Raw genomic sequence first — 24,403 nt, 5'->3', positions numbered from 1 at the left:
CAACTAAAAAAACCAACAAAACCAATAAGCACAAGAGTCACTGTTCTGTATGTGGGAGTGTGACTCAACGTCCACATCTGGCACGGTTCTTCTCCAACAGACAAGAATTTTTTTTAATACCAATTATACTGACGTGACAAAAAAAAATAGAAAAACTATAATTACGCAAGAAAACCAGAATTCACTCTAATACAAGAACACAAGCCAGATGCTTTGTTGACTGAACCTGTAGTGACGCATTATTTCAGACACACAATTAATAAAAGAACATTGTAGTTTTTTACCTTCATATATATTGACGAAATGCACACAATAACATCTGCTATCTCTCCCATCAAATAACTGCATAAAACATGGAACAACACTCTTTACTACAACATCTTACTCCGACTTCACGACAAGCAGTGCCCACTAGCACATCTCGGTACGAACTCTTAACACATACTGCCACGAGCTCTCGACAAGCACTGACTGCTATGAACTCTCAACAACCACTGACTTCTACAATCTCATAACAAGCACTGACTGCCATGAGCTCTTAACACGCACTGTGGAGGCGGCTTAATAGTACTCTTTGGCGCAATCTCTGGCGCAGTGGCACAGTGTAGCCACCTTTCATACGACTGCGCCACACCCCGTTGGCGTCCTAGCGTGATGGTACAGATGTAAGCAGTGTGGTCAATAAATGCTGCTGGCCACAACTCGGCTGCCATCATCGAGAGAGCTGGAGGTATATATTATGTCAGTTCTGCTGGACGAATGTTCCGTGAAGTGCGTGAAAGGTTTATCGGCATAGACGATGTCCGAAGTGCGTACCAATCCGAGCTCAAGAATGACAGCGTCGAGTACTGGGCACCGTGAATGGTGTGGAGTTTTGTCCTTGAGAGATTGTGTACAATTAAAATCGCCACGGATCACCACATCATCTATCCTACCTTGGCATAATTGCGTTAATTCCTCAGTAGGAATAGCGAAAGTTCAAGCCTCTTACTGGGACAGGACGGTGTGTCAACACTGACGAGGTGTATCCCTTGGACCGTAAGCGCCATGCCTCTGGCATTCGGTAGGTGACATACACCGGTGGCTAATAAACCTTTTTTGAGACGTACTGCGACGCCTCTGCCCCTATCTGACGCATGTGATATGTGTGTCGCGTGTCCAGAGATGTCCAGGAAGCCGAGAAGTATACCTCTTGCAGTACGGCCACGTCAGTGTGGTCCGCATTAATTTTGTCGCGTAACAATGACAGCCTTGAGCGCGACCGATGGCGTTGATGTTGACAATCGCAAATCGATATGACTGTCGTTCGCCCTCTAAGGCAGTGGCAGTCATTGGTGTAAGCGGTGGCAACGAGTTTGATCACCCCAACGCTACCCTGCCGTCCCTATTATCACCCAGGAGATACGGAAAGGTTACCTCCCCCTCTTCTACAAGTGCTGTGCCCGCCAAATAGTCGCCTTCCACGTCGGCTCACGAATCACTGGACAGAGGCTGCCAGTGTATTACGGTGTGTTTTGATCAATCCACTTCGACAAATCATGGGAAATTTTCTGTATTTCGAAATTTTGTTTTAATATCTGGTCCTTGTCGTGGTTCCTCGCGGATGAGACTGTGTTCCATCGTCCCCTCCATCTCCGAACGGCTGTCCAGGAGAAGAAAAATCCATCGTCTCAGCTGCTAAAGGGGGAGCAGCGTCGGTCGACGTCTCCGTAGCAGGTGTGTCCACGACATGGTCGAAATCAGTACGGTCGTGTGTATTTGTCCGCAAGGGATAGTCTTCAGACGGGCGTCCGTCTACGTTTCTTGTTCCTGCAGTGCGAACGCTGCTTCCGGACGTGCGTCTCTGTGTCAGAATGTGAGTGTAGATCCGACTCATCTGCGCCCTCCGAGAGGAAAGCTAGGGTTGGCACGACTCGCGGATCAACATCCATCCGCTCGTTGTGCTGTGACATTTGCTGTTCGGGGCTATCTGGTAACTCTCTTCTTCAGCGAGCGGGCGGTATGTGCCTTGTCAATAACGTGTCGTCGGTCTCAATCCAGCGGTAACCGATCCCCACCGCCAGACGTCTTAGGTGCCGCCACTTGTGCGACAGACGTCGTAGACGCCGACACTAGTGCATAAGTAATTCGTAAAATCGAAGGAGAAACCTGTTGTACCGCTTCGCCCGATGGAATCTGCCGCTGAAAACGATCAGAGCAAACATGATCGTCCTCTTCACTCCTGAGCCTGTGTGCGATTGTTCATCCTACGTGATAATTGCACGACAAACTGCAATGTTTAGGTATGAAGAAACATGCTTAATGTGCTCGATTTTGACCTGTCTTACTCCATTGAGTAAGGGATACTTTGGAAAAGTCCCGCACGACTTAAGACAGGAGATAACGAAATCGGCGAGTACCTGGAAAGGTAGCTCGAAAACCCGGAGGTTCCTCATGCCGAGGCCTGTCTGTTCAACGGCAACAGCGCCGATATGTCCAGCTGAGTGCCTAAGCTGGAGTTTGCTGGCACCACCTTCGTGCACGTTTCTTCTTTAATCATCTTAACATTGCCGGCCGGTGTGGCCGAGCGGTTCTAGGCGCTTCAGTCTGGAACCGCGCGACCGCTACGGTCGCAGGTTCGAATCCTGCCTCGGGCATGGATCTGTGTGATGTCCTTAGGTTAGTTAGGTTGAAGTAGTTCTAAGTTCTAGAGGACTGATGACCTCAGCTGTTAAGTCCCATAGTGCTCAGAGCCATTTGAACCATCTTAACATTGACGACACTAGTAGTGATCGAAAAGTGAATACCAATGATGTCCTGTGAATCTAGATGTAATTCATCAAGCATGATGCTTTGTACTTCATGTGCTCGTGGTGGTAGACATTTGGATTGGAACGTAATGTCGATAGCGTTCTTGCTGTAGGAGTTAGCCACTTTACTTCAATGAACTTGTAGAAAGCGACTCGCGTTTGTGGAAAGTAAACAAACTCTTGTACGCCGCTAGACCGGCGGGACGCTAAACACTCCTCCTCACCATTTCGTCGCTGACGGTTAACTGCCAAGGGAGCGGACTGAATGTAGTGCCACGTTTCACAAGCCGACGACAGCGAATTTGTTGATGCAGCGATGATCAATCTGGAACCCTTAGCTAGCGAAATGGAACCAGAAGGTGACGGAATAATTCCGCAAATGAGCTGTAATGCGATTCCGTTTGTGGAATGATATCAGCGGTTAGAAGCAATGATGAAAAGAAAATTTGAAATCACCAATCAAGACCAACTCAAGTCTGCTCTGAACTCATTTAGGGCAAATGAAGACGATTTTAAAACTGGACAATATTCAGTCCACGCAACGTGCATTAGATTCTAAACTGAATGCCATTCCGGATGTAATTAAAAAGTTAATCGATAACAAGGGTGCGTTGCGTTTAGAACAAACTACTTTGAAAGGAACTGTAAAGCAGCTAACAGAACAGCTTAGTAACTTGGTCTCTGAGTAGGAACAGAAATCAAAATAAAATTTCGAAATGCATAACCAGAAATTTTCCGATCATTTTTCGAAGTGGATTGATCAAAAGATACGCAAGTCAGCTCTGAATTGAAGGTTGCAGTGCAGTGCAGGTGCTGAACCTTTATCAGAGGGGGGAGCCTTAGGGCAAAGTAAACCAAACGGAATTAAAACAGACAAAAAAGACACTCAGTAAGAATATCTCTGAATTAAGGAGTAAAGTAACTACACTGATTAATAAAACAAGAAATGAATTATCTACAGTGCAAAAGCTAGTTTATGGGCCACCACCCCTTAGCTATCGGGTAAGTGACATAATGTTCCTAATCAGTTTCAACAAACAAACAAACAGAGAAGAGGTGGATCGCAACAGCTGATGACGTATCCATAGATCATGTGGGACAGCAACCGCTCTGACCTTATTGTCAATCTTACCACATGAAGGTTTGCCCAAACGCAGATAGTTTCAGATTTTTTTCGCTTGATAAAATGCCAACACACCCCGTAGTCCTCACAAAGTCATTTAAAGGGATACTACCATTTCATGATAGATAACATTCAACGAGACGCATCATTATGGGTGACGGAAACCGCTGAATGTTGTCAAACGTACGAGCAGTTTGCGAGAACTTTCTAAGCAAAATACTGGCCAATGTGCATGCAAGAAGGATTGAGAAAAAGCTGAGCCATATAATGGCAAGAAGAGCAGTTACTGTAAATATTTTGAGTGTTATTTGAACAAAACTCGATATTGGGAAAAGCCAGTTTCATACTGTGATGTACTAAGAATTCTTAAAGCCAAAATACCATCTAATATTAGAGAGAAACTCCTCCATGTCCTAGAAAATAATCTGCAACATTTCATGTCAGTACTGGATTCAGTTAACCAGGTGCGCGAGGAGTCAGAGATGGGTAATGGGAATGGCAATTGCCAGCCACCTCAGTCAGGTAACCATTACAATAGGCATAATCAAAATACTGATCGGCGTGATAAATGCGCGCCGCTGCCGGTAGAAACTCTGGCAAATAACTGTATGCAAGATGGCCACAGTCATCACATTTTGGTAAAAGAAGGTGCTAGGATAATAGATACAATACTGGATACCTGCCAAACAATGTACAGAATCATATGTATGTGTGGGTTCATAACCATCACAATGAATCGAACCATAATATAGGTCAATCCCCACCGCCTAATATGAATTTAGGCAATCAAAGCAATCATCAGATGCAAACAGGTACAACCAAGTCAAATTGGAGTACTCAGAATCAAGCGATGAGAGTAAATGAAGTAGCTGAGAATGGCCACCCGATGGTGCCAGATTCGATAAACTATATGCGACCCCATTTATCCCTCGAATGTCAGTCGCGGGATGGGGAGAAGGTAATAGAAAAGTACATCATCATCTGTCACGGTACAACTAAGGTACGGGCATCAGAGAGGAGTTATGTGTGGATCCTACCATATGTGAGGAACAGTATGGAGAGTTAGTGCAATCTGCAATCTACACAGTGGTCTGAGATATCCCCACAGCTGTTGATTTCGACGCGTATTCAATGAATGTAATATCAACTTGGTTATTTACAAGAATGCATGTGCTCTCCTGTCCAAAACTGTAGGATTCTGAGTGTCGTTGGTAACAAAACACAAAGTGTTCGGACTCAAGCACAAGTTGGTATAAATATGGGAAATGGAGTCATGAGTTGCATGTTCCTGATTAAAAATTTAACTCTGAATTGCATTCTGGGCATTGATTTCTTGAGAGAGAGGAACGCAAAAATCGACTTCTTGGGTGGCAAATGCTATTTGTGTACTAATGGGAAGAAAACTGTATTGGACTCAGTAAGGATAAAAACCAAGAAAAGCTACAAGAAAGTCAAAGTTAATGGAAGTAACGTACTGTAAATTAGCAGCTAATCGTCTCATTCAACAAAAACAAGTCGACAATTTCGTTGCATTGGAACTCAAATGATCAAAGCTCTTATTAAACAAAAGGTTTCTGAAACCCGGTATCTAAGTCTGTCACAGTAATCAGCAATAGTTCGTTTGTTAACCAAATACGTAAGTGTATTCGCTTAACAACCTGGCATTATTAAAGGGCATCCATATCACTCGGAGGTAATATCTCATGAAATATATTGACGTATGATTTACTCCGTCCCATGGTCAAATAAAGAGGCAGTCACAGAAGTACATAGACCAATGAAAACCAGCGTTCCTCTATATTTTGCACAGTTTTAACTTGTACTAGAACTGTTCCTTTATGGATTATCTGGACAAAAGTTACACTGCCATAGTTTCGGAAGGGAATGTTGGTGTGAAAATAATACAACGTAAAAGGTTTATGTTACTATATATTATAGATGTCATTCGTATCCTCGTAATTGGAACTCAAGTCTAGAGAGAAACAAACTATATGTGTCTCTTACCAGTCAGATGACTGTAACTAGAAATAGTAACACAAATAGAGATAGCACAAATATAGGTAACATATGTGTCAGATACGTTTATGGAGTTACTCATAATGGGAAGTAATCTATGTAACAAACGAGTACTATAAAATTCAGTGTATGCCAATCAGAAATGCAATACGCTAAAAGCGATGCCATATGTACGAGGGTCACTCCAAAAGAAATGCACACTATATTTTTAAATCCATCTTTTATTCTACGTGTTTAAAAGTTTTACAGTGTGTAGATACATCCTTTAGGAACAATATTTCCATTTCTCCTCATAATTTCCATCCCTCTCAACTGCTTTACGCCATCTTGGAACCGCACGGTAAAATTCTGGACCAACCTGTTGGAGCCACTGTTTGGCAGTGTGCACAAAGGAGTCATCATCTTCAAGTCTTGTTCCACGAAAAGAGTCTTGCAGTTTCGCAAAGAGATAATAGTCACATGGAGCCAGGTCAGGACTTAAGGCGGGTGTTTCAGTGTTGTCCATCCGAGTTTTGTGATCGCTTCCATGGTTGTGGTGCAACAGCAAAACATCCTGCTTTTGACGATGTGGTCGAACACGACTCAGTCGAGCTTGAAGTTTATTAAGTGTCGCCACATATGCATCAGAATTTATAGTGGTTCCACTTGGCAGTGTGCAGTACGAGGCTTGCCGCTGCGAGGACTATCCTCAATATTGCCGTGCCCTCTTTCATCACGTAACCTGCTTGCCCACCGACTAGCTGTACTGCGATCGACAGCAGCATCTCCATACACCTTTTTCAACCTCATGTGGATGTTTCCCAGTGTCTCGTTTTCACAGCACAGGAACTCTATGACAGCACGTTGCTGCTTACGAACGTCAAGTGTAGCAGCTATCATGAAGATAGGCTGTGACGGCGCCACTCGCGGGAACAGGTTGCACTAAGTTTGAAAACAAGCGGGAAGTATGTATCTACACACTGTAAGACTTTCACACATGCAGAATGAAAACTGTATTTTTACAAAAATAGTGTGCATTTCTTTTGGAGTGACCCTCGTAAATAATATTTTATTAAATGAATGGCCTATGATACTCAGCTAAGAAGCTGCATTCTGTAGTCAGCAGCCTGCAGCTACAGCAAGATTTCTGTCAACAATATTTAAGCAAATATAGAATGAAAATTGTATGAAACCTAATCGCAGAATGACACACATTCCGAGACGTTTGACACTGTACTTATGTGTATTCGAGTGTAAATAATAGTTTTAAATAGTAGTATTAAGTGAGCCCTTTGGATATTACTAGTAGATGGTTCTGTGCCACACAATAGGAAACTCGCGGACATGAACCATCTGCTATGCTATTGACGCGCACATATACTGTATGATGAATGTTTAGCTAGGCCAAGCATCTTCTACAGCTCCACGTTTCTCTGCTTGTTGGGAGATGTTTTCCTAATTGTTGAGTGGAATAATAAATGCACTTCATGATTTTGAAGTAAGAACAATGTTGCTCTGAATCTTGAATTTGAACATTAATGATGCGTGAAATTGTGAGCATTTCTGTACAATACAGACCAGAGACACACAAATCACAATATGGGAGAACTCTTGTTGATTATGTACCAAGTAAATACTGTGAATAGTTCGGTTGTAATATATCGAATTATTTAAGATCCGTAGGGAAACGACCGAACAGTGTCGTCATCAAAACCAAACGAAATGCAAGGCAGGTGCTATCATGGACCTTGTGTAAAGGTGCTAGGCTTGTGTTCAGTAAGAGAAACGTTTAAACACTCCTGCAAGTGTTTCTACCAAACCGATAGGGATGGCAAAACTTGTATTCAAGCGGTGGATTGTAATTTTCCAGATGCCTTTTCTGGACCTGTCGTGTGATGTATCTGTGTAAAGACAACAGTGAAAGACTCAAAACTGAGAAGAGCTGGAAGAACTGCTAGCACAAATACACGCACACGAGTTCTCCGTGAAATAAGAGGAACGATAGCGACCACTGTAGAGGCGCAAAAATCAACAGTCGAAGCCACCCAACGTCATAACACGTCCAAGGCCCGCACCAAACCCTGTCAGGAACGGAGTGTCGTTCGCCATGGCTACACGCCCTGGAGGAGCGGAGCAGGCCGCGGAACCTCTGCGCCCAGCACGCGCACCGAACACAACCGCTGCGACAACAACACAGTCGTCTCAGCCAACACACGACACCGCAACCACACCGGCACCAACACCAGCCCCCAAAAACAACACGACCCCGCCCCCTGAAGCCACTGCCTGCGAACCTACACACGACATACAGGAAAACATAGTCACACAAGGAACCCCAGAACCAAAACCCCAGAGAAGGCGTAGGCGAACACGCGGAAACAGGAGCGGGAACACACGTGCACCACAATAAAGTACCCAGCGACAACAAAACAATGCCACACAGACACACAGTCAGCAAGCCAGCGACACCAGCACACACACTACTCCACCCCCCACCACGTCTGACACACAGGCACCTCTCAAAATGTTCCACATAACAACAACACAAGCGCCAGCCCACACATAACGCCAACACCCGCACCAGCGGCCGCCAACACCACAACCGAGCCACAGGCCGACACACACAACACCAACACAACATTTGAGGGTTTATTGGAAACAATATTCCTCCATCACTCGACCGCTCAGATCTTTAACAAGATCATGGCGGCCGTCGCCACACTCTTCAAACGGCTCTTGACTGCTCAACCTGGGCAGTACTGGGCCGCCATACAAACAGCGCTCACCACACTGTTTACACCCATACATGGATAACACGCCACACCCCGCCCCCATCGCAAACAACCAGACACTGACACAGATCCTGTTCTGGAATGCAGGCGGGATCAACAACAAAAGGGCGGAATTTGCCGCGCTCATGGAGCGTAAGGGTATCCTTATCGCACTATTGAGCGAAACTAAGCCCAAACCACGCAACCAACTAAACTTCACCGGCTACTGCGTCTATCGTACCGACCGACCGGACGGCTCCGGTCACGGCGGAACTGCCATCATCATACACAAAGACATAGAACACACAAACATAGTGCTCCCTGGACTTGAAAAACTAGAGGCAACCGCCGTCAGGGTCATGTTCAACGGAGCCTGCACTACACTGGTGTCAGTATACAATAGCCCTAAAAACATTAAAACACGCGACATCAGCACAATACTCAACATATCACCGCGCGTAATAGCCGCTGGAGATCTTAACGCAAAACACCCGGACTGGAACTCACGAATACGAAACTCCAACGGCAAGAAACTATACGAAGACACACTAGGACGAAACTACATCACACTAGCGCCGACCGAACCGACGCACATTCCCTACCGGAGGGGACACAGGCCAGACGTGTTAGACATGGCCCTCATCAAGGGCATAACAACGACACTCAACGTTGCCGTTGGAAACGATCTGCCCTCAAATCACCAACCCGTTATACTGTACATTGAAGAAACACTGCAGCACATGGAACAACGCAGGATGTTAGACTACAGGCGCGCGAATTGGACCCAGTTCAAGGAAACGCTTGACAGTCGCATCCCACCCACCCACGCGATTAACGAGACAGCCCAAATTGACGAGGCAGTCGAAACCGTCACCGGCGCCGTCCAAGACGCGATAGGCGACACCACACCGATCCGCACACCACAACAACACAGTGCTGCCCTGCCCCAGGAAATCCTGGGCCTTATCTCAATGAGGAACCGCCTCAGGAGACATTGGCAGCGTACCAGGCGCCAGCACTTCAAACAGCACATGAACAGGCTACAGGGTATAACCCGGGAAAAAACACAAACATTCAAGACACAACAGTGGAACCAGAAACTCGAAGGGCTGGACACCACGCGACCTGGCGTGTGGCAGCCAGCCCGACACTTCACCAGGGAGAAACTGTACACCCCCACGTTACAAGGGCCCGACGGACCAGCATGTTCTGCGGAAGAAAAAGCGGAACTGATGGCCCTCACACTCGCAGCGTCATTCACACCGAACCTGGATCCCTCAGACCCAGCGTTCACACTTGCTACGCACCAGGAGGTCACACGCATCTTGGCCCAACCAGCGCGCAACAACATCCGACAAGCTAGTACAGCAGAAGTGAAATGGGTCATCATGCATACCACCGCTGGGAAGGCCCCTGGTCACGATGGCATTCAAAACCGTGTCCTCCAGGAGTTCACGGACAAAGCTGTAGACTACCTAACACACATCACGAATGCCATACTCAAGCACCAAAACTTCCCCGCCTTTTGGAAGACGGTCAAGGTCCTGATGTTCAGGAAGCCGGGGAAAGACCACTCCCTCCCACAAAATTACCGACCCATCAGTATGCTGAGCGCGCTCAGCAAGATCGTTGGGAAGGTAATATTAAAACGACTCACCAGGCACTGCATCACAAACGACACCCTGAGACCGGAGCAATTTGGTTTCAGGAATCACCACTCAACAACACAACAACTCCTCCGCGTCGTTGAATACATAACACACGGATACAACACAAACAAGGCAACTGGGGCGGTGTTCCTGGACATTGAAAAGGCTTTCGATCGTCTATGGCACAACGGTCTAATACGCAAACTTAGCGACGCAGGGTTCCCCGACGGGCTCGTACGTCTCATACACTCATATCTCACGGACAGGAGTTTCAACACCGACGTGCAGGGCAAACAATCGACACGACATGGTATACAGGCAGGAGTACCCCAAGGAAGTATCCTAGGGCCCTTACTGTTTAACCTCTACATTAACGACCTCCCAGCTACACATAACACGACGGTAGCAATCTACGTGGATGACACTGCCATCCTTGCGCAAGATTGGAAGCCGTCTAACATTAACTCACGACTACAGACCGCACTCAGAACGGCGGAGCCTTGGCTGAGAAATGGCGTGTTACAGTAAACGTCGACAAGTGTGAGGCCGTTCTGTTCACTAGAAGACCGAAGCAACTGCGCAAACATCAGCACTGCAACCCAATAACACTACACACACGCCCAATACGTTTCCACGAGAAGGTCAAATACCTCGGTGTCTGGCTGGACAGGAAACTACTCTGGGGGGACCACATTCAACACGTGACCAACAAAGCTAACGCGAGGCTCAAACAACTCTACCCTATGCTTAACAGGCGTAGCACACTAAACAGGAGGGTGTCTAGGTCCATGTACATGACACATATTAGACCCCTGATGACGTACGCAGCCCCTGTCTGGGGATACGCTGCGCCAACTCGCCTGCGCCGTCTGCAGCTCATACAGAACAAAGTACTCAAAATCATAAGCAACGCTCCGCGCTACACACGCATCGCGGACCTTCACCGGGAATACCGGCTAGATACTATCTTGCAGGTATTCCAAAAACTCTCCACACGACCGTACAATAACACGAGACACTCGCGCAACCCGTTTATCCTTTCTCTGGGTAACTACGACCACAACCATAGATGGAAGCATGACAGACCAAAGACACTACTGGCTAGGAACTGAACATCTATGGTCTATAGAACGCTAACACGACAGTACTGGCGAGCCCCTGCAACACAGTTATTACTGGAAACCCAGATGTGCGACTAGCCGAAAAACAGGCAACCGCAGGGAAACCGTACTGTACACAGCACGCAAACCAGCCACACACCCCCCCTACACCGTCTGTGAACCTATCTATGACCGATCGTCCACTAATCTACAACGACCTTGAACTGTTGCAGGGACGCAGCAACTGCAGCAAGCGCCGCAACAAGCTCCAACAACGTCAAAGGTAATGATGCACGATACCTCGAACTAACACAACCACACCTTGCATGCACTGTCGCAGATAGCAAGCCGCTACTGCCCTTACTACCCGTCCTACTGTCGCAGAGGTTTTTTTCCCTTGGCTCTTGCCTTGGCACTTTTTTTCCTCTGCCCTTACAACCGCTACCCTTCAATCGTTTTCGACCACTTCTATCTCCTGATGGACCATGTTAATGAGTAATCTTACCCAGACGCATAGACAACATCACAGCCCGCATCCTGTGACGCCTGATTCAAAAACTAACATGTTTACGGAGGTGACAGTAGAACTTTTGGTTTGGTCACCACGTTGGTGTGGGCGTGGAGGGGCCCCATCCTTTATGTAAAAAAAAGACCACTGTATTTCAAGCACACAACAATGCTGGCAGTACTCCGCCTGACTGTCGAGCCAGGACGACATAAGCGTCAATACGAAAGGATGAAAGTACTGTATGTTGTGTCACATTTAAAACTTGTCCTACAAGAGCGCTAATGCAGTGCCTGTAGTGGACACTGATAATGAGATCATAAACGATGAAATTAGGTTAGGCTGCTAAACGAGCATACATCAATGAACAGTAAAAACTACTAACAAATACTAAAATACCACAGTCCCCACCATAAACACGGATTTGTACGTGTAAATAATATGCATATATAGTTGATGAATTTATTTGCAACACGCAATGTAAAGCTATATATGTATTAACAATGTATTATTCCAGGAAGGTGTATGTAAGTTTTCTATTCTACACCACTAATCCAATTCTACAACTGTTTCACGTATCTCAATTTGATGAGCTGCACGACATCCCTTTGGAACACAACCATGTTGTTCTGAGAACTGGAATCGTCAGCCCAAACCACCAGTCTACTCATCCGGATTCCTACCTGCCTATCAAGGGTCTGGGCGTCCGTCGCCGATGCAATGTTCCTGATGGGTTCCAACTCACTTCACCACAGCAGCAAAACGAAGTCCAGTGATATCAACAAGACCCTTGATACCGAGTCAATTTAAATTATCTTCACAAGATGACTAACAAAATTCTTGCTGTACTCCAAATGTTAATAAATATAGCCGGCCGCTGTGGCCGAGCGGTTCTAGGCGCTTCAATCCGGAACCGCCCTGCTGCTACGGTCGCAGGTTCGAATCCTGCCTCGGGCATGGATTTGTGTGATGTCCTTAGGCTACTTTGGTTTAAGTAGTTCTAAGTCTAGGGGACTGATGACCTGAGATGTCAAGTCCCATAATGCTTAGAGCCATTTGAACCATTTAATAAATATTACTACAGGTGTAGCATACAAATTTTCCGGTTTTAAAGCATAGAACAGCATAACAGCAGACAAAACGAGATATTTCGTGTGTTGTTTATCCACAGCAATAATTTTTCCCATTCGAACGGGTTTAAATCTTGTTAAATATTAACCATGAATTAGGTTTGTAAATGACAATCGTATGATGCTACTGATGAACGTATTCGGAGTCAAAGAAACTCTGTGATCACAACTGCATTTGCACCCTGGTGATCTACCAGAAGTTATGAAATGTGTAAACCAAGAAAAGGACTGTACCACAATAAAAATATAATGGTAGACATATACAAGCAAATCAAAAATCTCACGTAGAACATATTGATGGTAAAATCTTATTTAAGCTTACAAACATAAATAATGTAATGTACGAAGGTCCCGTCTAGGTTTTGGACTCAGGATTTCCTTGGGGGAGAGGGGGCAAAATTTGAAATTTATTCACGAGCATTGCAGTAACTATCTAGACTTGAAGGAAGCTGTACAATCTCTGTCTAATGTAAAAAAGCCCAAGCTTGTCATAAACGTTTAAAGTAAAAATGTGCATCCAAGCTTACATAATGCACAAGTTCCTCCCCGAAGCTATAATGTAGTAATGTTTCGTAAACTACAGTAATATATTTAAATCATTACTAACATTCAGGGCAAACTAAATATTTATGGTGTACTGGGAATTCAAACAACTGTTAACAACAATCAAACCTAAATACTAAGGCAGCTGAATATTGTGAAATAGCAGAATGTTTACTGCTTCCAAAAGTCAAGGGGGATATATAGCGTTATTTTTATGTGTAATCCTCCTGGCGCCAAACAAGAATATCAAATGGTTCAAATTGCTCTGAGCACTATGGGACTTAACATCTACGGCCACCGGTCCCCTAGAACTTAGAACTACTTAAACGTACTAACCTAAGGACATCACACAACACCCAGTCATCACGAGGCAGAGAAAATCCCTGACCCCGCCGGGAATCGAACCCGTGAACCCGGGAGTGGGAAGCGAGAACGCTACCGCACGACCACGAGCTGCGGACCACGTAAAATGTATCTAGGGTAATCATTGCCGCTCCGAGATTGTTTTGTACACTACTGGCCATTAAAATTGCTACACCACGAAGATGACGTGCTACAGACGCGAAATTTTGCCGACAGGAAGAAGATGCTGTGATATGCAAATCATTAGCTTTCCAGAGCATTCACACAAGGTTGGCGCCGGTGGCGACACCTACAACGTGCTGACATGAGGAAAGTTTCCAACAGATTTCTCATGCACTAACAGCAGTTGACCGGCGTTGCCTGGTGAAACGTTGTTGTGATGCCTCGTGTAAAGAGGAGAAATACGTATCGTCACGTTTCCGACTTTGATAAAGGTCGAATTGTAGCCTATCGCGATTGCAGTGTACCGTATCGCGACATTGCTGCTCGCTTTGGTCGAAATCCGATGACTGTTAGCAGAATATGGAATCGGTGGGTTCAGGAGGGTAATACGGAACGCCGTGCTGGATCCCAACAGCCTCGTATCACTAGCAGTCGAGATGAAATGAAATGTCGTGTGGCTAGGGCCTCCCGTCGGGTAGACCGTTCGCCTGGTGCAGGTCTGTCGATTTGACGCCACTTCGGCGACCTGCGCGTCGATGGGGATGAAATGATGATGATTAGGACAACACAACACCCAGTCCCTGAGCGGAGAAAATCTCCGACCCAGCCGGGAATCGAACCCGGGCCCTTTGGAGTGACAGTCTGTCACGCTCACCACTCAGCTACCGGGGGCGGACAGCAGTCGAGATGACAGGCATCTTATCCGCATGGGTGTAACGGATCGTGCAGCCACGTCTCGATCCCTGAGTCAACAGATGGGGACGTTTGCAAGACGACAACCATCTGCACGAACAGTTCGACGACGTTTACAGCAGTATGGACTATCAGCTCGGAGATCATGGCTGCGGTTACCCTTGACGCTGCATCACAAACAGGAGCGCCTGCGATGGTGTACTCAACGACGAACCTGGGTGCGCGAATGGCAAAACGTAATTTTTTCGGATGAATCCAGGTTCTGTTTACAGCATCACGATGGTCGCATCTGTGTTTGGTGACATCGCGGTGAACGCACATTGGAAGCATGTATTCGTCATCGCCATACTGGCGTATCACCTGGCGTGATGGTATGGGGTGCCATTGGTTACACGTCTCGGTCACCTCTTGTTCACCTTGACGGCACTTTGAACAGTGGATGTTACATTTCAGATGTGTTATGACCCATGGTTCTACCCTCCATTCGATCCCTGCGAAACCCTACATTTCAGCAGGTTAATGCACGACCGCATGTTGCACGTCCTGTACGGGCCTTTCTCGATACAGAAAATGTCCGACTGCTGCCCTGGCCAGCACATTCTCCAGATCTCTCACCAATTGAAAACATCTGGTCAATGGTGGCAGAGCAACTGGCTCGTCACAATACGTGGTATCGTGTTGAAGCTGCATGGGCAGCTGCATCTGTACACACCATTCAAGCTCTGTTTGACTCAATGCCCAGGCGTATCAAGGCCGTTATTACGGCCAGAGGCGGTTGTTCTGGGTACTGATTTCTCAGGATCTATGCACTCAAATTGCGTGAAAATGTAATCATATGTCAGTTCTAGTATAATACATTTGTCCACTGAATACCCATTTATCATCTGCATTTCTTCTTGGTGTAGCAGTTTTAATGGCCAGTAGTGTAATTGTCTGCCCTTCCGTTTCTGGACATCGACTTGAGTACACGTAAGTGTAATGTAATGTGCGCTATTTGAAATACTTAATAACAAGTGTGTCAGCTAAAACTGCTTCTGTTTCAGTCTTGAGCATACTACTATTTCTTTCTTTTCTGCCAGGAATCTCATTGATTGGAATAGAATTGTCTTCAGCAATGAGTCCCGCTTCGAATTCAGCCCCGATGACCATCAAAGACGTGTGTGGAGACTCCCCGGCTACTGGTGGGATAACAACCTGACTGTCGCTTTCCATACGGCCCGACAGCCAGGAGTGATGGTCTGGGGTACCATTTCTTTTCACAGTGGAACCCCTTTGGTTATCATCCGCTACAGTCTTACAGTAGAGCGGTATGTCGACGATATTCTACGCCCATTTTTGTTGTCCTTCATGGCAAGCCATCCTGGGCACACGTTTTAGCAAAATAATACCCGCCCCGACATGGCGAAAGTTTATACTGCTTGTTTTCGTGCTTGCTAGACCCTACCTTGGCCAGCAAGGTCGCCGGTTCTCTCTCCAGTTGAGAACGCTGGAGCATTATGGGCAGGGCCCTCCGATCAGCTGGGGATTTTGACGATCTAACTGGCCAATTGGCCAGAGTTTGGCACGCTGTTCCTCATGAGGACGTCCAACAACGCTACCAACCAATGCCAAGCCAAGTAACTACTTGCGTAAGAGCCAAAGGTGGACCAACGCGTTATTGACTTGCCAAGTTTGTTAATCTGTTTCTTTTGTTGTTTAAATCATCCAGTTTTTCTGAAATTGTAATGATTCGTTTGTCTGTAAATGTACATCAGACATACAGATTCCAATCCCATTCGGATAATTCCTTAGTGGTGCGTCGTTTTATTTTCTTTTTTAGTGGAATTATTACGTTACATAGTTTCAACTTATTCTTTCCTCAATGGATGGAACTGGATGCATCCAATCTTTGTATTTTCCAGTATTTCACCACGACCACCTACACGGGTGTACCATTCTGGTTACAGTTTTTGTTGTTTCGCAGTTGCAGGGCATGCTTCAGTAGCAAATATCTGTTGAACACCAATATCATGTCAAAATAGACATTGGATTGCATGACTGGAAACCGTAAATAAAATCGGAAAAGAGATTGGACACTCCTTCGGCGATGTGGAAGTGGCCATTTACAGCCTACTGTACACATTGAATTATAGTGGGCCATTGTCATGTTAAATACAGGCCTTCGTGTTCAATCTCAAGGGAGTCAAGTATGGTTGGCGATGCTGTTGCAGTCTCGTTTGGTAATGCATCATGTGCTGACAAAGAAATAAATGCAATCAAGAGAAAAGACTGCTTTACAAAATGCTTCCATTTATGAAATAATAATAATAATAATAATAATAATAATAATAATTGTAATTATAATTTACAGATATATTTACGTACACGGTACTAAGTGAAATGAAACTGTGTCTAGAGCGTGCTGGTTATCGTGAATGTGACGTTCGCTTTGGATCGCGCGATTAGACATCTAACATTCAACATGTAACCGATGACATCAGCGCGGGTTAACGCATACAGACGCGCATTAACTCAGCGTTTACGCAAAGTGTCTCTGGACGCAGACAAAAGCGCGTAGACACGGGTCCGGAAAGGCACATTGCGTCCGTGTTCTGTTCAGTATTTTGCGCGTTTCTGTCGTGATCACACTATTTTGTGTGTGTTTATGCTAAGGCGTATCTTTGCATTGAAAACCATCTCCAAAAAACAAAAACACACAACTATTGCCGTTTGGCGACCATGCAACTGTTGTGGGTTCGGCAACCTTACAACTGTTATCAACTGTTGCAAAATGTCGACATCAGTTTCAATCTCTTCACCGTTTCTTCTTTCTTTTTCTATTTTTTTCACAGAAAGAAAATGAATTCTGACTGTGAAGTTGTAACTGATTTACGAAAATCATTCCAAAAATGATCCATGTTACAAAGGGAAACCCATAGAACTTATGATCCTGTATTGATGGGGCTCTGTTTTGAAGACAGGCAAGGTTTCAAGAATTTTCACAGAATGATGTGAGGGCAGTTTGAAGAACTCCTTATATTGAACGGAAAGACACAAATTTTAGAGCTGCCGTATCACCAACAGATCAACTTCTTGCTAACCTTCGATTTTTACCAACAGGTGACATTTACACAAGTTCAGTGTACTCTCATTGGATATCGCGAATTTACTCAAGGATTTTGCACAAGTAAGTACTACTATTTTACTTTCTATGTCTTCTTAACACTTATCAGCACATACTACATATTCAATTCCTTCCCTATTATCCCACTATCTGAAGGCAAGGACCTGAAATTTATTGCTAAGGTCTCAGATTACCACACTCGTCAGCGGCTACTTCAACCTCTGAGTAAAAAATATAAGTTGCTGGAAATACTTTGAATACATGCACCTACACTCAAATACACAATAACCTGCCAGCTTTCTCCTCTGAAAGGAATCAACCAAAATGTATTTCAAGACTCAAAATTAACGTGGTAGATGTCGCTGTCTTAAAATGAAAAATTGTTAAATTGAAGTAAATTCATACACAAAATTATTGACTTAGAAGATTCCCACAGAGGTTTCCTCACTTTAATTTCTAATGAAAACTGAATAGTTAGTTTTGTGGACAACTGGAGAGTCACCATCGTATAAACACAAGAAAGAAACAAAGAAGATGACACGGCAATGCTTATACGCTAGTCACGCAACTCTGTCGTGTGTCTGCTCACTGACCATAAACTACAAACTCGAGACAAAACTTCCCTCGACTTTGTTTATCAAATTCAAGCAAGTGCTGAAAACAGTTAAAAACTAAATCAGACTCCGAGATGGAAACAGTTGTCAACCAAGTTTGCTGGAGCTGGTTTTCGATGTGAAGATACCTTTACTTGGACGTTGCAAAAATTGAGTTAAACTGAAGGCGGGAATACTGACATAGAGCTAGTACTTGATGAAGTAGAAAGAGGACTAGCAATGTGGAATATAGCGTCGGAATTGTATAAAATGAAATTCCTCGACGGCGAGCTTGGGAAGAAATAGGTTTTGATCTTCTGTGAGAAAATGACAAGGAAAAAAAGTATAGATAAGAAAAACTTTATAGTCGACAAACACCCTTCCTTTCATACCATAAGGTCTGCATGTTCAAGTCCACTTGGTAAATTTAGCCCAAGTGTTATAGGCTGATGAAGTGGGTCGTCCATGCGGATATCATTTATAGCCGGCCGCGGTGGTCTAGCGGTTCTAGGCGCTCAGTCCGGAACCGCGCGACTGCTACGGTCGCAGGTTCGAATCCTGCCTCGGGCATGGATGTGTGTGATGTCATTAGGTTAGTTAGGTTTAAGTAGTTCTAAGTTCTAGGGGACTGATGACCACAGATGTTAAGTCCCATAGTGCTCAGAGCCATTTTTTTGATATCATTTATACTTCTGAGATTTCCTTCTAATATGTCTTCGTGTTAAATCCATCTCTCATTGCAACATAGTTAGAAAGTATTGTAATTACTTTTACAATGTGTGTGGCACAATCCACACTGATATCTAACAGGCCATGCAATTTCCTTCATTTATCACACACTATACCAAAAGTACACTCAACATGCTTAAGTTGACCCATAGTTAAATAGGAGTCCGTTCATAAGTCAGCTGCTTTACGCCGTAGAGTCCCATTATATTTTCTATCAGCCTAAATACTGCATCGCCTGCACTCACATAAGCAAGGGCCATGTAGTTGTTTTCCACTAACGGTTTTTTGTTTCGGTACGTTCTAAGAATTTTCCAGTGAGTTTTTCATATAGAACAGAATCTCTGAAAATACCTGAGTCGCTTTCTTGTACATGAGCGCGAATGCCTATCCAAATAAAGCGACAGTCGGCCACACACCGTCAACAGCACTACGGAAACATATTTGTAATTGAAGTATAAGATGAATTTTCTGGGACAGCATTCTGAGATGTTACCCATCGAGAACTACGATGCAATGATTTGGAAACACTGTGTACTGCTGAAATCCTTGACATATTTACATCCATTTTTATTCATCTATTGTTAGCATCACAGTCTCTCTTAATCCCGTCCAGATAACTTTGCACACTTGACGAATTGTCCTAGACATAATCGACTTTTCATTTTATATGAATAGCATAGCTCCGCCACTGAACAATCACTTGCAAAATATCTGAAACCAAACCAGACTGCGAGAATATGCAGCGACTAACGCTCTCTACCTCTCGTCACCTGAACAATCTTGAAATTCGCGTGTGTCAACGCCTTACTCGTACTGAGTTGCTTCAATACTACACTTAAGCGCCAAAGAAAATGGTACAAGTATACGTATCCAAATACAGAGATATGTAAAAAGGCAGAATACGGCGCTGCGGTCGGCAACGCCTATATAAGACAAGAAGTGTCTGGCGCAGTTATTAGATCGTTTACTGCTTCTACAATGACAGGTTATCAAGATTTAAGTGAGTATTAACGTGGTGTTATAGTCGGCGCACGAGCGATGGGACACAGCGTCTCCGAGGTAGCAATGAGGTGGGGATTTTCCCGTACGACCATTGGTAGCAGAGCGTGGTTATCGATCCATTAGCGGGGGGCTCTTACGAATTTCATTGCTATGGTTGGGAGCAGGATACAGGGGCTGCTGGAGTGGAAGGCTTAGCAACAAATTGAGGATAGAATATAAAATTTAATTTATTACGCAAGAAAATTCATGCAAGGTACTGGTAACAACATACTGACATATAACTTGTACAATTTAAATGTATATCAGCTGATTTAACATAAATCATCAACAAGTTATCTAACATCACACAATCTGCAAATATGAGATTTAAACCTTTGCCAAAATTTTAATGCTTGCAAAATGTTATTACGAAACACAGAAAATTACCAAACTAGTCACTGTATTTAGGCCTTACATAACCTGATGGGCACAATGGCTTACAGGAAATAATATCACAGACGTATAGCAATATCTGCCCACTACAGCACTGTCTTACGTGGCCTTGTGTGCCACAATGATTCACAGAACCAACTCATATAGTTAAATGGTAAATATTACCCACAATGGCGCTTGCGTTATAATCTTACGTAGCACACTGATTTACCAAGACAATGCAATTAATGCCAAATACAGTCTGGTCCAGAATAACGAGTGCCCTACCACTGATTTAACTACTCAGAATCAGTAATGAACTGTTTTACAAGACAAGCACATTCAGTTCAGACAAGTTAACAAGACAGTGCCTCCATTTGAATTTTACCACAGAAATCCATCAATAGTCGTAGGCCAGACGGTGATTCGAAAAGGATTGATAACAAGTTACCGCCCTGTTGGCGGTTGGCACTAAACCCCTGGCGTGCGACAGATGTATGGGCCAGAAACCCCGTTGCAACAGGAGCCGTTAACAACAGTACCCACAGAACTCTTTCTAAAACCACACCGTGAAATGACGTCAAAGGGGTTTCCAAAACAGTTTAACACTCAACAATAGTGAGTAAGAGAAAAGTTCAAAAAACAAGCACACACGGCACTTACAATTAGCCTTGAATTATTCCTAGCTGTGGTTAAGATTGAATTAATTTTAATCCAACAGGTAAACAGTGGTGTCACATTAGACTTAAACTTTACTTGACTAGCGTGACAATTTGGGCATCCCTTAACTGACATAAGTTCACTAACAAACTGAAATGCAATTTAGAGATACTCAAGTAAGGGTATTTTGAAACACTTCATCAACAATTTAAGCAAACACGCCCACATAGGCACTCCACTTCACACGTAAATCAACCAGAGAACACTCACTGCTCGGCAAGCGCAAGCCAGAACACGACAGAAAGAAATCTCGCTGTAACTGCACCAGATGAAGATGCACCAAACTAAAAGCTCACCTTTAACAATATTAATCCAAATGCCGCTAATAAGGTAATGGCCAGAATAACACCAGCCCGTAGCCACAGCGTGAGGAAGGTTGAGCTCGTAAACAGAACGAACGACAGCGAGTCACTGCAGCACCTCCAGTTCGGCTGCTCGGCCGGCCCCAGTGCAACTGCCACACTCACACCACTTGCCGACGCGACTTCCGCGATCTTCCGGCGTCGCTCCGCCCAGGCCCGCTCGTCTCTCTTTCTGCCCGAGACTCCCTTTCGGCTTCCCTAACGGAATCCCAGAGGGCGCACCAACCCGCGCACCGCAAAGCGAATCGAAAGAGATCGAACACACTACACCGGAACAATCAAATCGCAGGAGCACTCGGCACATTCATTTCACGCAGCGTGCTTCAGTTTAAATTTTGTACCTTATTCTTTTGGGACGTTGTCTAACTGTTCTCTTTTGTCCGCAGCCGCACCATGGATCCACGTCATTGTCCTGGTATTTCGTACCTAAAACGGGATCAGCTCGAGTATGAACTAAGTATTAGGCAACAAAATGTTCACGGAACGGTGGGGGGACTGGCGGCCAGGCTACGGGCGGCGTTATCGGAGCCACTCTCCGTGTCTGTCAGCACGGTCGGCGAGGTGAGAAGATCCTGCCAGGGCGTGACCAACGACGACTGAAGAGAATCGTTCAACGCGACGAAAGTGTAACGCTTGAGCACATTGATGCAGATTTCAATGCTGGGTCATCAACAAGTGTCGGCATGCGAACCATTCAACGAAACATCATCCATATGGGCTTTTGGAACCAAAGGCCCACTCGTGTACCCTTGATGACTCCGACAAAAAGCTTTGCACCTGGCCTGGCCCTTCAACACCGACATTGGACTACTGATATCTGGAAACGTGGTGCCTGATCGGACGAGTCTTGTTTCAAATTGTATCGAGCGGATGGACGTTTACGGTTTGGAGACAACCTCATGAATCCATGGACCCTGCAAGTCAGCAGGGCGGTGTTGAAGCTGGTGGTGGCTCTGTAATGGTGTGGGGCATGTGCAGTTGGAGTGTTACGTGAGTCCTGATACATCTAGATACGGCTCTAACAGGTGACACGAAGGTAAGCATCCTGTCTGATCACCTGTATCCATTCATGTCACCGAGCGAGGTGGCGCAGTGGCTCGCACACTAGACTCGCATTCGGGAGGACGCCGGTTCAATTCCGCATCAGGCCATCCTGATTTAGGTTTTCCGTGATTTCCCTAAATCGCTTCGACGGCCGGAGTGGCCGAGCGGTTCTAGGCGCTTCAACCTGGAACAGCGCGACCGCTACGTCGCAGGTTCGAATCTGCCTCGGGCATGGATGTGTGTGATGTCCTTAGGTTAGTTAGGTTTAAGTAGTTCTAAGTTCTAGGGGACTGATGACCTCAGCTGTTAAGTCCCATTGTGCTCAGAGCCATTTGACCCCTAAATCGCTTCAGGCAAGTGCCGGGACGGTTCCTTTAAAAAGGCACGGCCGACTTCCTTCCCCATCCTTCCCTAATCCGATGAGACCGATGACCTCCCAGTTTGGTCTTCTCCCCAAATCAACCCAAACCCATTCATGACCATTGTGCATTTCGACGGACTTGGGAAATTCCAGCAGCACAATGCGACACCCCATGCGTCCTGAATTGTAACAGAGTGGCTCCAGGAACTCTCTTCTGAGTTTAAACATTTCCGCTGGCCACCAAACTCCCCACACATGAGCACTATTGAGCTTATATGGGATGCATTGCAACGTGCTGTTCAGAAGAGATCTCCACCCCCTCGTACTCTTACGGTTTATGGACAGCACTGCAGGGTACGTCGTGTCAGTTCTCTCCATCACTACTTCAGACATCAGTTGAGTCCATGCCACGTCGTGTTGCGACACTTCTGCGTGCTCGCGGGGGCCTTACCCGATATTAGGCAGGTGTACCAGTTTCTTTGGCTCTTCAGTGTATATGTACGAATGAGACCGTACGGCTGTCAAAAAGACGACAACGCTAAACACGTTTCAGAGTGGTGGACTCAACTATCTGAATATTCACACACGCAGTGATTCAGCAGCAAACGTGTTACTGATTTACGAAAAGTATACACACTATTAAAACAGACATTAGAATAAAGCAACGAAACAAGTAATTTTCTGATGTGGCTGAAGTAACTTTCCCCCGTGTCATTATTTCGGTAAGGATTACCACGAATTCACAACAATCTTGTATGAAATCGATTACTACTTTTGAAACATGATACCAATCCTCCATCTTTGAAATCCAGGCTGGTTTTCTTGCAGTGTTCCCCATTTTATGCCTTTACGTTGATTTGGAGGCAATAGATGCAAAAACGCAAGTTTCACTCCAAAGTAGTAACGCACTTACACTTACCAAAACATCAGTGTTAGCTGTGCTCGAGCATTTATCCAGTTTACCTGAAACAAAAACAAATAAATTTATTGTTTATATAGTTCACTGGGACTTTTTACATCAAAACATGTAAACCTCAAACAATATTTCGTTTGTATTATTCTGCAGGGATTCAAAAATATTTTACCCAAAGAAGCCGTACAACCCAAAGCAAAGTATTATTACAAATGTTCGTTCAAGCAATGGTTTACTATTTTTATGACTGTTTGATATGCTGAGAACGAGATTGGTTCCACTCACTCTCTCCTCCGCACGCAGAGATGGTGGCATTTTCAAGAAAAAACATATTTACAGAAT

This window comes from Schistocerca piceifrons, chromosome 7 (assembly GCF_021461385.2).
Source record: "Schistocerca piceifrons isolate TAMUIC-IGC-003096 chromosome 7, iqSchPice1.1, whole genome shotgun sequence".
NCBI lineage: Eukaryota > Metazoa > Arthropoda > Insecta > Orthoptera > Acrididae > Schistocerca > Schistocerca piceifrons.
The sequence above is the reverse complement of the archived record's forward strand: the minus strand, read 5'-3'. Positions refer to the sequence as shown.